We start from the raw sequence: 12,746 nt of genomic DNA on the forward strand, positions 1-12,746 counted from the left end.
AGGGTTAGCGAGAGTACATTCATCTTTAAATAATGACGACCTAATATATTTAATATTTAGTATTGCTGTTCTAAAGATACTGTTTTCTGGGCCGGGTGTGGTGGCTCAAGCCTGTGATCCCAGCACTTTGGGAGGCTGAGGCGAATGGATCACGAGGTCAAGATATCGAGACCATCCTGGTCAACATGGTGAAACCCTGTCTCTACTAAAAATACAAAAATTAGCTGGGCGTGGTGGTGCATGCCTGTAATCCCAGCTACTCAGGAGGCTGAGGCAGGAGAATTGCTTGAACCCAGGAGGTGGAGGTTGCGGTGAGCCGAGATCACACCATTGCACTCCAGCCTGGATAACAAGAGCGAAACTCGGTCTCAAAAGAAAAAAAAAAAGATACTGTTTTCTAATATTGGACACCGGTATTTTCCAAAAATGGCTACAATGTTTTTTTGGTACCATATGCTCTTCAAGAGCTTTTCAACTGCCTGTCATGAGGTGGATTCTATTTTCTGCTTGAACTTGGGCTTTGTGACTGCCTTGACAAAGAGAATTGCTGGAAATGATGCTGTGTGACTTACACAGTGAGGTCACAAAAGGTTACATGTCTTCTAGCTGGCTCTTACCCTCTCAGGACACTCATTCTTAGAATCCAGTTATCATGCTATGAGGAAGTCCAGACCACGTGAGCTCATTTATAGACAAACAAACCCAACTGAGATCTTAGCCAAGAGCCAACATCAATCACCTAAACTATGAGTGGACAAACTTACAGATGATTCTCACTTTCCACCTTCCAGCTGCCTCAGTGGACACAGAGTGAAGCAGAAATAAACTATATCTCCACCAAGCCTTGCCCAAATTACTGAGGGATGGAGGGGAGGAAATGGAGGCTGTCGGAATTGGAACAAGTCATGAATCTTTTTTTAATTGCCCCTCTTATTATATAAACCGTTGCTAGTCTCCAAGGCTACATTTAGGGGGAGGAAACTAAATCAGTCCCTATGCTATAGTTTGAATGCTTATGTCCCCTCCAGAATTCATGCTGAAACTTAATCCTCAATGCAATGGCATAGTAGTCCCCCTGTATTCACAGTTTTACCTTCTATGGCCTCAGTTTCAGCAGTTTCGGTTACCTACAGTCCACAAATATTAAATATAAATTTTCAGAAATAATTCATACATTTTAAATTGTGTAACATTCTGAGCAGTATGATGAAATCTCATGTCATTCTGATCTTTTCTGCCTAGGATGAAAATCATCTCTTTGTCCAACATGTCCAAACTACATATACTACCTGCCCATTCATCACTTAGCAGCTGTCTTGGTTATCAGAACAACGGATCACAAGAAGAAGGGTAAGTACATATAAGACACATTGCGAGAGAGAGAGCTAGACCACATTCATATAACTTTTATTATAGTAGTTTTATTGTATCATTAGTTATTGCTAACCTCTTACTGTGGCTAGTTTATAAACTAAACTTTATTATATTTATATATGTATAGAAAAAACATAGTTTATAGAGAGTTTAGTACTGTCTATGGTTTCAGGCATCCACTGGGCTCTTGGAAGGTATTCCTCAAGGACAAGGAATTGTTGTTGACCTTGAACAACATAGGTCTGAACTGTGTGAGACCACTTATATGCTGATATTTTTCAACCAAATGCAGACTGAAAATAGAGGATATCAGACCCACATATATAGAAGGCATATATACAGGTTTCTCAGGGCTGACTGCAGGACTTGAGTATGCGTGGATATATGTTGGAGGTCCAGGAACAAATCTTCCACATACATCAAGGGACAACTGTACTATATTAAAAAGTGGAGCCTTTTGGGAGGTAACTAGGCCACGAGGGCTCTTATGAATGGGATTAATGCCTTATATTATATGAATGGGATTAATGCCTTATAAAAGGGCTTATGTGGGTGAGTTTGCCTATTACACTTCTTCTGCCATGAGGACACAGAGTTCGTTCCCTATGAGGGAGCAGCATTCAAAGCATCATCTTGGAAGTAGAGACCAGGCCCTTACCAGGCACCAAACTTGACAGTGTCTTGATACTGGACTTCACAGCCTCCAGAACGGGGAGAAATATGTTTCTGTTTGTAATTCTCCAGCCGCTGGTACTTTGTTAGAGTAGTGGAAATGAACTAAATGCTTTCAAATCTTTTACCTATGTGATAAAATCCTTGGTAACGATCTTCTTTCTTCATTCAATCACATATTCACACCATTGAATAACCTAGATCTCAGATACTACCTGGGAGAAGACATAAGCAACCACAGGTCATCATTATCTATCATGAAATGCTTATACAAGTATAATTTTTCCATATTTAAAATATTTAAGCCCACTGTCTGTTTCTAACTTGTATTTTTAGCAAAAGCATTTTATAAATACCAAGCTCAAGATACGCATTTCTGTCAATTTTTTTAATGTATCAAAATATATAGAATAAATAACTTGAATGGGGCTTTCAAGTTTATGAAGGATAGTCTACATGCTGTGTTTATTTTGGTCTCTCCTCCTAGAGTGGTACCTGTTCATTTGAATGAACAGATATGTGAGCTTTATGCAGATTGATTTTTATTTATTGTTTGCTCAGAGTGGGACACTTTGTATTTAAAAGGAGAATTACAGAATAACAATGCCCTACAAGAATTATTTCATTATTTCATTATTATTTTTAACTATATTTACCACCTATCTCTCATAAATATTGTAAAATCATTCACTTTTTAACACCCTTAAATCTTTCTACAAAAAGTGTCATAAAAAAGATACTACACCATTGTGGTTCTTTTATTTCTTTCTAAGCTGTCATCTTAGCTGTCAATTTTCCTCTGGGAAGGTGTTTTAAAGATGTTTTCGCAGAGCACCGTAGTAGGGCTTTAAACTAAGCGTCTAAAATCATTCACTATAAGCACAGGGTAAACTGGGTTATGTTGGAATGACAGTATATTCATTTGCAAGTCCCCTGACACAGTTATTTCAACAACTTAGCTTGTGCATTTATAGTCAGCTTGCAGCTGCAGAGGGGAATTCAATGGCCTCATTACTGTGTCTGAACTGAACTGTGTCATGCAGGAGGAAAGCCAGAGTCAGAGGCAGATTGGGCCTTCCGGTTCATCTGCAGTCTGAGTTGGTTCAGCAGCAGCCCTGAAGTCTGGAGGTGTGATAGCATCAGCTCTCACGTGATGAAGCCCTCGTTCTTCTTTAAGTCCTAAAGGAAAAGCAATTTTTCCTCTTTGAGACGTGCAGAATTCTTTTGAACTCCTGTTGGATTCAGGGATCACAGGGATCAGCTTGACTCTTGGAAGCAGGATGTATTCATTCAGAGGCGGCAGCTTTGGCAGCCAAAGAGGATTGTCAGAGCCTATTTCCTTTTAGCAGCAGGAGTAAGTACTGTAAAGAAACAGGGCTCAGGGAGGCTGCATGATGCATAAACAGTATGTAATCCACTGAATGTGCTGGGAATTAGAGATTAAGGGAACAGGAACACAATTCTGCTGCTACTATACTGTATGGGAGACACTGTTCCACTGTGTGGACTACTGCTTGCTAAACAGGTTCTTGTTTTTTGGAGGAAGTAAAGTATCCCATAGATACTGAGTTTCTCTCTCTCCATTATAAATTTAACTTCCATGGTTTACATACTCCCGTCTTCCACAAAAATAAAGATTCTGTCACTGAATTTTGAACTGATGGCATACATGTCTCTTTCTTTACTCTAGTAAATCATGCCACTTACTAAAATCTATTAAAAGAAAATAAGAATGACAGGGAAAATTGTGGTTTAATAGCAAAAAATCAACTCAAGCATTGGTACGCATAAGGCAATGCTGAGGGTGGCAAGGATAATACTCTTTTACACACACAAGAGAAAAAATATACTTCAGAGAAATGACTTAAGTAGTAAGTGGAATGGAAAATATTTTCCTGATGATTTGTATTATAGCCAGGATTTGACTCTGAGTAGATTTGCAAAGACTCTGGGCAGGAATACATAAAGAACACTGCTATCAATCATTTGATATTTAAGCTAAGAAGGACTATATTCTTTCTTTGTCATTTGTTTAATGGACCACACAGCATGGCTCCTGAAGACTATGGCTCCAAGCCCTGAAGCCACATGCCCCAATTCCAGCACATGCTATCCCCCTGCTTATTTTCCATCACTATTCAGAAGGAAACTGGATGTGGGAAACAGCAATAGAAAGAAGAGGGATTTGGCCAAGGATAATACTCGCAGCTGCGTTTCTGTTTCTGGGAGAGCTCTGATTTACTGTTTCTTCACAGCAGCATGTCTAGGAGAGTGAGATTTGGCATAGGCTTCCACATGGCTTTCTTCTTGTGGTGGAGAAGTAATGGCAGGAACCCTATTAGTACATTTTTAAATTGCCCTGTTATTTCCCATTGAAAGGGAAAGAATTTAGGCTATTTTACAGGATAATAAAATAATGAGCAGCAATTAGTCAAAGGTCATAAAAAGAATGCTTCCTAGTATGATGACATTTGTCAGCACAATTGTGTCATTTAGATAGAAAGGTGCCTTTCATTCTTTGCTGTCACTGTGTTTTTCAATTTCTAAACATGTTATATTGAGGAAAATAGTATCAATGTAAACCTTGCATTACTACCTTAGTCTTGGAAACAAAGGAGGCTGTTTAAGAAAAATACATTTTAATGTGTGAGCTTATCAATAAATTTTGACTTCTTAAGCTATCATACTATTTTTTTCTAAAATTTGTCAAATTGATTTTGACACAGTGTCTATGCTATGCATGGAGGATATAAATTAGGTCTGCGTATCCAACATTTTAAATGTTTTAGTCCTCTTGAAAATATTCAAATGCATGGCTTCCAAAAGAATGTGAAGTAATGGGCATTGGCAACATGTTTTCCAGTAACCGAACTAGCAGAGTTGGGCATTGTGAGAAGCCTCTACTATTTGGTTATTGTACAGTTTCAAGGCCAAGGAAAGGAGAACATGAAAGACACACATGCTCCAGATTCCTCTCTCTTGTCATCAAAGCAGTGAATGTGTGAATGGAGATGACATGCTTCTGAACTGCAGAATATAAAATTATGCTTGCCTTTATAAGAAATCTAATATTGCTACAGTATTCCATTTAGGGTTCATAAGTCTGTACTATGTATTATTCCTATCTGAAATATGCATTTCCTAGTGTGTAACTGGTTGTAAATAAAATTGTTCAACATGTGTTCAATAGGCATTTATTGAACATATATTATGTCAAAGAATATTTGTCAGGCACTAGAATAATGAAGATCTGATCTTTTCCAGGAGTGTAATAAATAGCATATTGAATGGAAGAATGCATTTTGTCCAATAAATCATAGCAAAAGTAGAATGCAATGGAAAGTTACTAACCAAAGTAAGAAACATTAATTGTAACTGTTTTAATTTTATAAAGCTTTATGAAGAAATTGGCATTTGAGTCTGAAGCAGTGATCAGAACGTCCATAAAGTGAGAGAAATCATGAGTAAAGGCACCTAGTTATTAAAGCTCACGCTACACCCTAGAAAGACTGAATTATAGAATGCATGAAAATAATAATATGATAGTGATGAAAACACTAATCTTGAGTTTGTTAGAAAATAAATGTCAATAAATTTCAAATTAAAGCATACTGTACCTAGTGGCTAAAATGCATTTTGGGAGACAATGTGACATAAACTTTGATTCATAGCTTGCCTGTTCCTCTCCCCTACAGGTGCATTTCTTAGCATCTCCAAGATTCAGCTGTAAAGTATATCAAATGTAAAACCTATATAATAGGTCTGTTATGAAGGTTTTATTGAGATACTATATATAAAATATATGAATACTGTGCCTAATAGTCATTTCTGGCAACTTCAATTATATCAGCAATATTAACTTAGTTGTTACTGTTATGTAGTCTAAGATTAAGTTGGAACCATAGTTTATGACTAAATGTTATGGAAAGAATGGAAAGTTTTGCTAACCTCACTGTAAATTGACTGTTATTTGGCAAATCTATTTTGAAGAAGGCAGCTGTGATTTTATAAAAGCAGCTTTACAAAAGTGATTCCAGCATGTGAAGGTTGTGGTGAAGGCATGATCATCTGTCAGGAGGCTCCATTAATAGGCTGAGGAAGAATAAATGAGAAAGACAGATTTAGTCCAGTAATAGAAATTGTTGTCCATTACATAAGATTATGAAAAGTATGAAGTGCATAAGATATTGATTATATTTGTCTCATGAGAAATTGGCCTCAAAGTAAGAAAAAATACCTTAATGGATAAACAATGTGCTCAGTTTACTTTTAGCGTTTGAGCTTCAGATGATCTGAAATCAGTCTTAAACAAAAGAGTGATAGAATTTATAATTAGTGCAAATGTAATCATGAAATAGGTGTAATTTCCCAGAGAGAGAAAATATTGTAAGAAGAGACTGAGGTTAGGCTCTTGAAGAATTCCAACATTAAGAAAAGAAACAGAGATAATAAGAACAAAATTGAACATTATCGGACCTCAATTATACTACAAGGCTACAATAATTAAAAGAGCATGGTACTGGTATAAAAAAAAAGATACATAGATCAGTGGAACAGAATTTAAACCCCCCCCCCAAAAAGCTACGTATCCATAGCCAACTGATCCTTGACAAAATCAACAAAAACGTATACTGGAGAAGGCTGCTCTCTACAATAAATGGTGCTGGGAAAATGGAATTGCCATATGTAGAGAATAAAACTAGACCCCTATCTCTTACCACATACAAAAATCAACTTAAACTGGGTTAAAGACTTAAATGTAAGACCTGAAACCATGAAAAATGCTAAAAGAAAACCTAGGAAAAACTCTTCTGGACATTGGTATAGCTGAAGAAGTTTTGACTAAGATCTCAACATCACAGGCAACAACACAAAGATAGACAAATGGGACTTAATTAAACTGAAAATCTTCCACATAGCCAAATAAATAATTAACCGAGTGGACAAACAACCTGAAGACTGGGAGAAAATATTTGCAAACTATGAATTCAACACTGTACTAATACCTAGAATTTCTAAGGAACTCAAACAACTCAACAAAAATAACAAAAACAAACAAACCCATTAAAAAGTAGCCAAGTCTGAGCATGGTGGCCCATCCCTGTACTCTCAGCATTTTGTGGGGCTGAGGCAGAAAGATTCCTTGAGCTAAGGAATTGGAGACTAGCCTGGGAAACATTGGGATATCTCATCTCTACGAAAATTAAAACATTAGCTGGGCATGGTGATGTGCTTGTGGTTCCAGTTAGCCTGAGCAACAGTCAGACCTGTTTCTAAAAAAAAAAAAAAGAAAGAAAAGAAAGAAAAGAAAATGTGGCCAAAGGGCATGAATGGACCTTTTTCAAAAGAAGACATGCAAATGGCCAAGAAGCATATGAAAAAATGTTCAGTATCACTAACCATCAAAGAAATGCAAATTAAATCCTCAATGAGATATTATCTGATACCAGATGTTGGCAAAGTTTCAGAAAAAAAGGGAATGTTTATACACCGTTGGTGGGAATATGAATTAGTACAACCTCTGTGGAAAACAGTATGGAGATTTCCCAAAGAACTAAACATGAAACTACCTTTGATTCAGCACTCCCACTGCTAGTTATCTAACAAAAGGAACAAAAATCATTATATTAAACAGATACTTGCCCTTGTGTGTTTATTGTAGCACTATTCAGATTAGCAAAGATACAGATTCAACCTAAGTGTCTAATAACGATTGGGTAAAGAAAAGGTGACACACACATACAGTCACCATGGAATACTACCCAGCCACAAAAAAAAAAAAAAAAAAGAATTAAATCATGTCTTTTACAGCAACATGGATAAATCTGGAGGTTGTTACCTTAAGTGAAACAACTCAGAAACAGAAAGTCAAATGCCACATGTTCTCACTTAGAAGTGAGAACATGGACATAGAGTATGTGATAATAGACATTGGAAACTCAGAAAGGTAGGACAATAAGAGAGAGGTGAGAGATTAAACATTACTTAATGAGTACAATGTACATTATTCAGGTGATGGTTACACTAAAAGCCCAGACTTCACCACTGCACACTATATCCATGTAACAGAAGGGCACATGTACTGCTTAACTTTATAGAAGAGACATATTTGGAGACAATAAAGAAGATTGAAAAGTTTTGAAGAGATAGATTCATTCCTCAAATATCTTGTTTAGTTATAGGCATCACATTTTTTTTTAAGGGGTCTTATTCTGTCACCTGGGCTGGAGTGCAGTGACACAATCTTTGCTCACTGCAACCTCGCCCCCCTGGATTCAAGTGATTCTCCTGCTTCAGCCTCCTGAATAGCTGAGAACACAGGCATCCGCTACCACACTTAGATAATTTTTGTAATTTTAGTAGAGATGGGATTTCACCATGTCACATTTTAAGAGAAATCTGGAATATTGAAATAACTTCATGAAAATATAGGGAAGCATGATGACATGCCCCCATAGGCCTGGACATAGGGAGGCTGAGGAAGAGGATCACTTGAGCTGAGAAGTTCAAGACCAGCCTGGGAAACATAGTAAGAATTTGTCTTTGAAAATTATAAGGAAGACAGGAAGGCAGGAAGGTAGGAAGGCAGAAAGGAAGGAAGGAAGGAAGGAAGGCAGGAAGGCAGGAAGGAAGGAAGGAAAGAAAAACATTGAAGGGGACTTGCAAGGTGATTAGAAGGTAAAAATCATTTTTTTAATTAGACAAGAAAAGACTCAAGAGGCTGTAAATTCTTAAAGATCTTTTATGAGAAAGAAGCACTTGGCCTTCCTTTTCTTTCTTTCTCTTTTTCTTTTTTTGAGATGAATTCTTGCTCTGTCACCAGGCTAGAGTGCAGGGGCGCGATCTTGGCTCACTCCAACCTCTGCCTCCCAGGTTCAAGTGACTTTCCTGTCTCAGCCTCCCCAGTAGCTGGGACTACAGGTGCACCACACACCCAGCTGATCTTTTTTTTTTTTTGGTAGAGACAGGGTTTCACCATGTTGGCCAGAATGATATCAATCTCTTGACCTCGTGATCCGCCCACCTCAGCCTCCCAAAGTGCTGAGATTACAGGCATGAGCCAGCACTTCGGCCTTCTCTTTCTCCTTTTTATATTTCCTCTTTCTCCTTTCTTTGTATATTTTTTCTTCTACTTTTTCATGTAGAAAAGGGAAAATAATGTTTTAACTTAGGATTCAGCAAAGAAAATTGAGACAGTTCCCCTAGATATAATACAATCTATTGATGCTGTAAGTACCTAGCATCCCACGATTATACATTTACTGCCACTCATATTGTATTTTTCTTGCTGTGACTTCAGAGATTAAGTATTGCAAAGGAAATAAAACTTTTACAAAAATTTTTAATGAGGCCAGGAGCATGCAGTGGGTCATACCTCTAATCCCTGCACTTTGGGAGGCCAAGGCAAGCGGATCATCTAAGGTCAGGAGTTCAAGACCAGTCTAACCAACATGGAGAAATCCTGTCTCTATTAAAATTACAAAATTATCCAGGTCTGGTGGTGTATGCCTGAATCCCAACTACTGGGGAGGCTGAGGCAGCAGAGTTGCTTGAAATCGGGAGGCAAGGGTTGCAGTGAGCCAAGATCACACCATTGCACTCCAGCCTGGGCAACAAGAGCAAAACTCCCTCTCAAAAAAAAGAAAAAAAAATTAACGAGCAAAATTATCCTATTTTAAAATCGTTCAGTTTTACATATTTTTTCTTCAAAGGCTATTAAATATGTACCAGCATAGTCATATAAACAGATTATATAGCTATATCTGTGCCTGTTTGTTATAGAATGATCTGATTGCAAAGCATGAATATTTACTCAGTTGAGATGTGATAGATATAATTCAATAACTTAATAGTTTAACAATCTAGGATTTCACTATATTTTGATTTCAAAGATATTGCTATTTGTATATGAGCAATTTGAAGAAAGTTTCCAGAAAAGTGTTACAGTACAGACTTGGCTTTTGCTTACTTCTCATAGAAAAGAGTAGATAGCTACAAGGACACATGCACACGAATGTTCATTGCAGCACTGTTTACAATAGCAAAGACCTGGAATCAACCCAAATGCCCATCGATAATAGACTGGATTGGGAAAATGTGGCACCTATACACCATGGAATATTATGCAGCAATCAGAAATGATGAGTTCGTGTCGTTTATAGGGACATGGATGAATCTGGAGAACATCATTCTCAGCAAACTGACACAAGAACAGAAAATGAAACACCGCATATTCTCACTCATAGGCGGGTGATGAAAAATGAGAACACATGGACACGGAGAGGGGAGTACTAAACACTGGGGTCTATAGGGGGAAAAGGGGAGGGCCAGTGGGAGGGGGAGGTGGGGAGGGATTGCCAGGGGAGAATACCAAATGTGGGTGAAGGGGAGAAAGCAAACAAAACACACTGCCCTGTGTGTACCTATGCAACTGTATTGCATGCTCTGCACATGTACCCCAAAACCTAAAATGCAATAAAATAAAAAAAAAAAAAAAAGAAAAGAGTAGATAGCAGGGAAGATTGATTAAAATAATTAAAATATTTAATGAATATTTTATTAGCTATCACAAAGTGTTATATTAATGGTCTCTTTGCTATTGGCTTACTTGCATCTACAATATCAAAGATGGGAAATCTATTTTTCTTTATTTTTTATTTTTTTATGTCAAAGTAGATTTTTATTACAGAACATTTTTTTCTATTAATTCAATGCTTTAAATAAAACAACATAATACCATAAACTGACAATGACCCAGTAGCATGTAAATACTTAAGGCTGGAGAGGTATGTTTATTCTTAATAAATATAATAAAGGGCAATTTAAACTTTGGGATTAGTTTACTTGAGTCCGTTCAAGGTCAGTGACTGGAGAACTGTATTAAGAGAAACCAGAGATCAAAAAACTCTTCAGGAAGGAGCCCTCTAACAACGTACATTTAAAGTTCAAGGGGCTAAAAATCCACTCTGAATGAACACCATTAAGCAAAGGATGTACAACATCCATCAACATCTGTTTCAAAAACAGCATGTTTCTAAAATGTTACTCTCTTTACAAAGTAAGCATTACAGTATTAATAACTACAAAGACATCATTGGGATGAGCTCCAGATCCACCACTGACTTCCATGAAGCACCCATGGGCCATGGCTTAAGGCATCCATCTTAATCCTGGGGCTTTAAGAGCATCTTCTTTGCTTCAATCAGTTGTATATCTCCATTTTCATCTTCTTCATAATTGGCATGGTCTCTCTTTATGGCAAACTTTTTCCCAATTGTCCCTACCAAGGTCTCATATCTTCTAGCCATCTCTTCATCTGACACATTGAGCTCCACTGTTTCATCTTCAACTTCTTCTGCTTTGTGCTTAGCATTCATATGAAGCATCAATTTCCCAACCTCAGGATTAAATCCTCTTAATGACATTCTTCCATAGAGAAGGTCTTCACATAATAAGAAACTCTCCTATTATGAAACTCTTTCTCTTTAAGCTCTGACAAATCCAAGTACCGGTGCTCTTCACTAATGATTTTCTTTTCTTCCTCTTCTAGTTGTTTCTTGGTTTCTGAGTCCAGTCCCCTTTGCATAAACTTCATGCATAGCAGATTCTTGGACAACTTTGTCTTGCGCTCGGCCATCCCACCCAGCGCCGCACTCGGCCGCGAGCCTCACCGCACATGCGCGGAGCAGGTGGGAAATCTAAGTTATAGATGGGCTCAACATATTTCAATGTAATAGGTGTATTTTATTGACTTTTTTTTCAGTAACTATTACTGCAAGGCCTATCATTGTCTTTGTCTCTGAGTCTTTGCTCCAAATCACAATGTTGACTATGCCCCAATAAGACCTTTCTCTTTAATACTGTGTCCTAAGGCAATGTCTAAGTTGTGGTTGTGTCTCCATAACCCAAACCTAATTCTTTTAATTATACTCTAGAGTTAAACTAAACATAGTTTCAGACTGTACCCAAAAGTAAAAATAATTGAGAAAAATTACAAGGAATTGAGTTAATCAAAGGATGTATAATTTGTTGTCCACCATATTTTGACAAAAAATTGTAATTTAATAGCTTAAGTAAAAGAAAGTTATTTGACTATTTTCATTTTCTTTTTACCATTCCTTATATGCTGAACAGAATTATGAAACAGATTTATCAAATTCAGATTCCCTTGTAAAGGGCAACTCTTTACAAGGGAAACCAACCTATGGAAATATAATTCCTCAGAGCACATATTCTTAAACATTTGAATCCATAATTTTACTGTATCCCCTAAGACTCCGCATTTACTTTACTCAGGGAACAACAAACATTAATGGAATAACTATGAGATTCAATCTACTAGAGAAAAAATGAGAGTGACAATACTTAGACACCTGTTCAGAACACCTACACAAAACTAGTTGTTGTTGTGTTTTTAACAGAGCCTGGTTGATATGTAGAAGCCATTTAAATAACCATATAAATAAAAACAAAGTGATGATTGCTACATTATGTATCTGCACAGCATTTCATGCAGATCATAAGGATAAATCTATTTAAAGTCTATTCATCCATTTAAAATTTAAGGAAGACTTCACCAAATCTCCATAAAGCCAGGGAAATGTATCTATTTGATTTATTACTGTGTTTCCAATGTTCCTTTATATTCCTGTGAAGGGCTCAAGATGAGGGCTGAGTAGTTGAGTAATCAAATGTAATAA

At 37.1% G+C, this 12,746-nt stretch overlaps 1 long non-coding RNA gene and 1 pseudogene across 3 annotated transcripts in view; one reads left to right on the top strand and one right to left on the bottom strand.

Annotated features, from left to right (window-relative positions):
* Positions 1-10,727, top strand: part of LOC144578266 (uncharacterized) — a 53,413-nt gene extending 42,686 nt beyond the window's left edge. For 2 of the 3 annotated variants that reach the window (XR_013523725.1, XR_013523727.1), the window contains 2 exons: positions 1,243-1,350; positions 10,209-10,727. This is a non-coding gene — a long non-coding RNA (uncharacterized LOC144578266). Of the gene's footprint in view, positions 1-612; positions 677-1,242; positions 1,351-10,208 lie in introns of those variants that run through there. The other variant, XR_013523726.1, reaches the window with a different exon arrangement.
* Positions 10,728-11,210: 483 nt separating this feature from the next.
* Positions 11,211-11,733, bottom strand: LOC100413337 (M-phase phosphoprotein 6 pseudogene; annotated as a pseudogene).
* Between the last annotated feature and the right edge of the window lie 1,013 nt (positions 11,734-12,746).

Source organism: Callithrix jacchus, chromosome 11 (assembly GCF_049354715.1).
Source record: "Callithrix jacchus isolate 240 chromosome 11, calJac240_pri, whole genome shotgun sequence".
Taxonomy (NCBI): domain Eukaryota; kingdom Metazoa; phylum Chordata; class Mammalia; order Primates; family Cebidae; genus Callithrix; species Callithrix jacchus.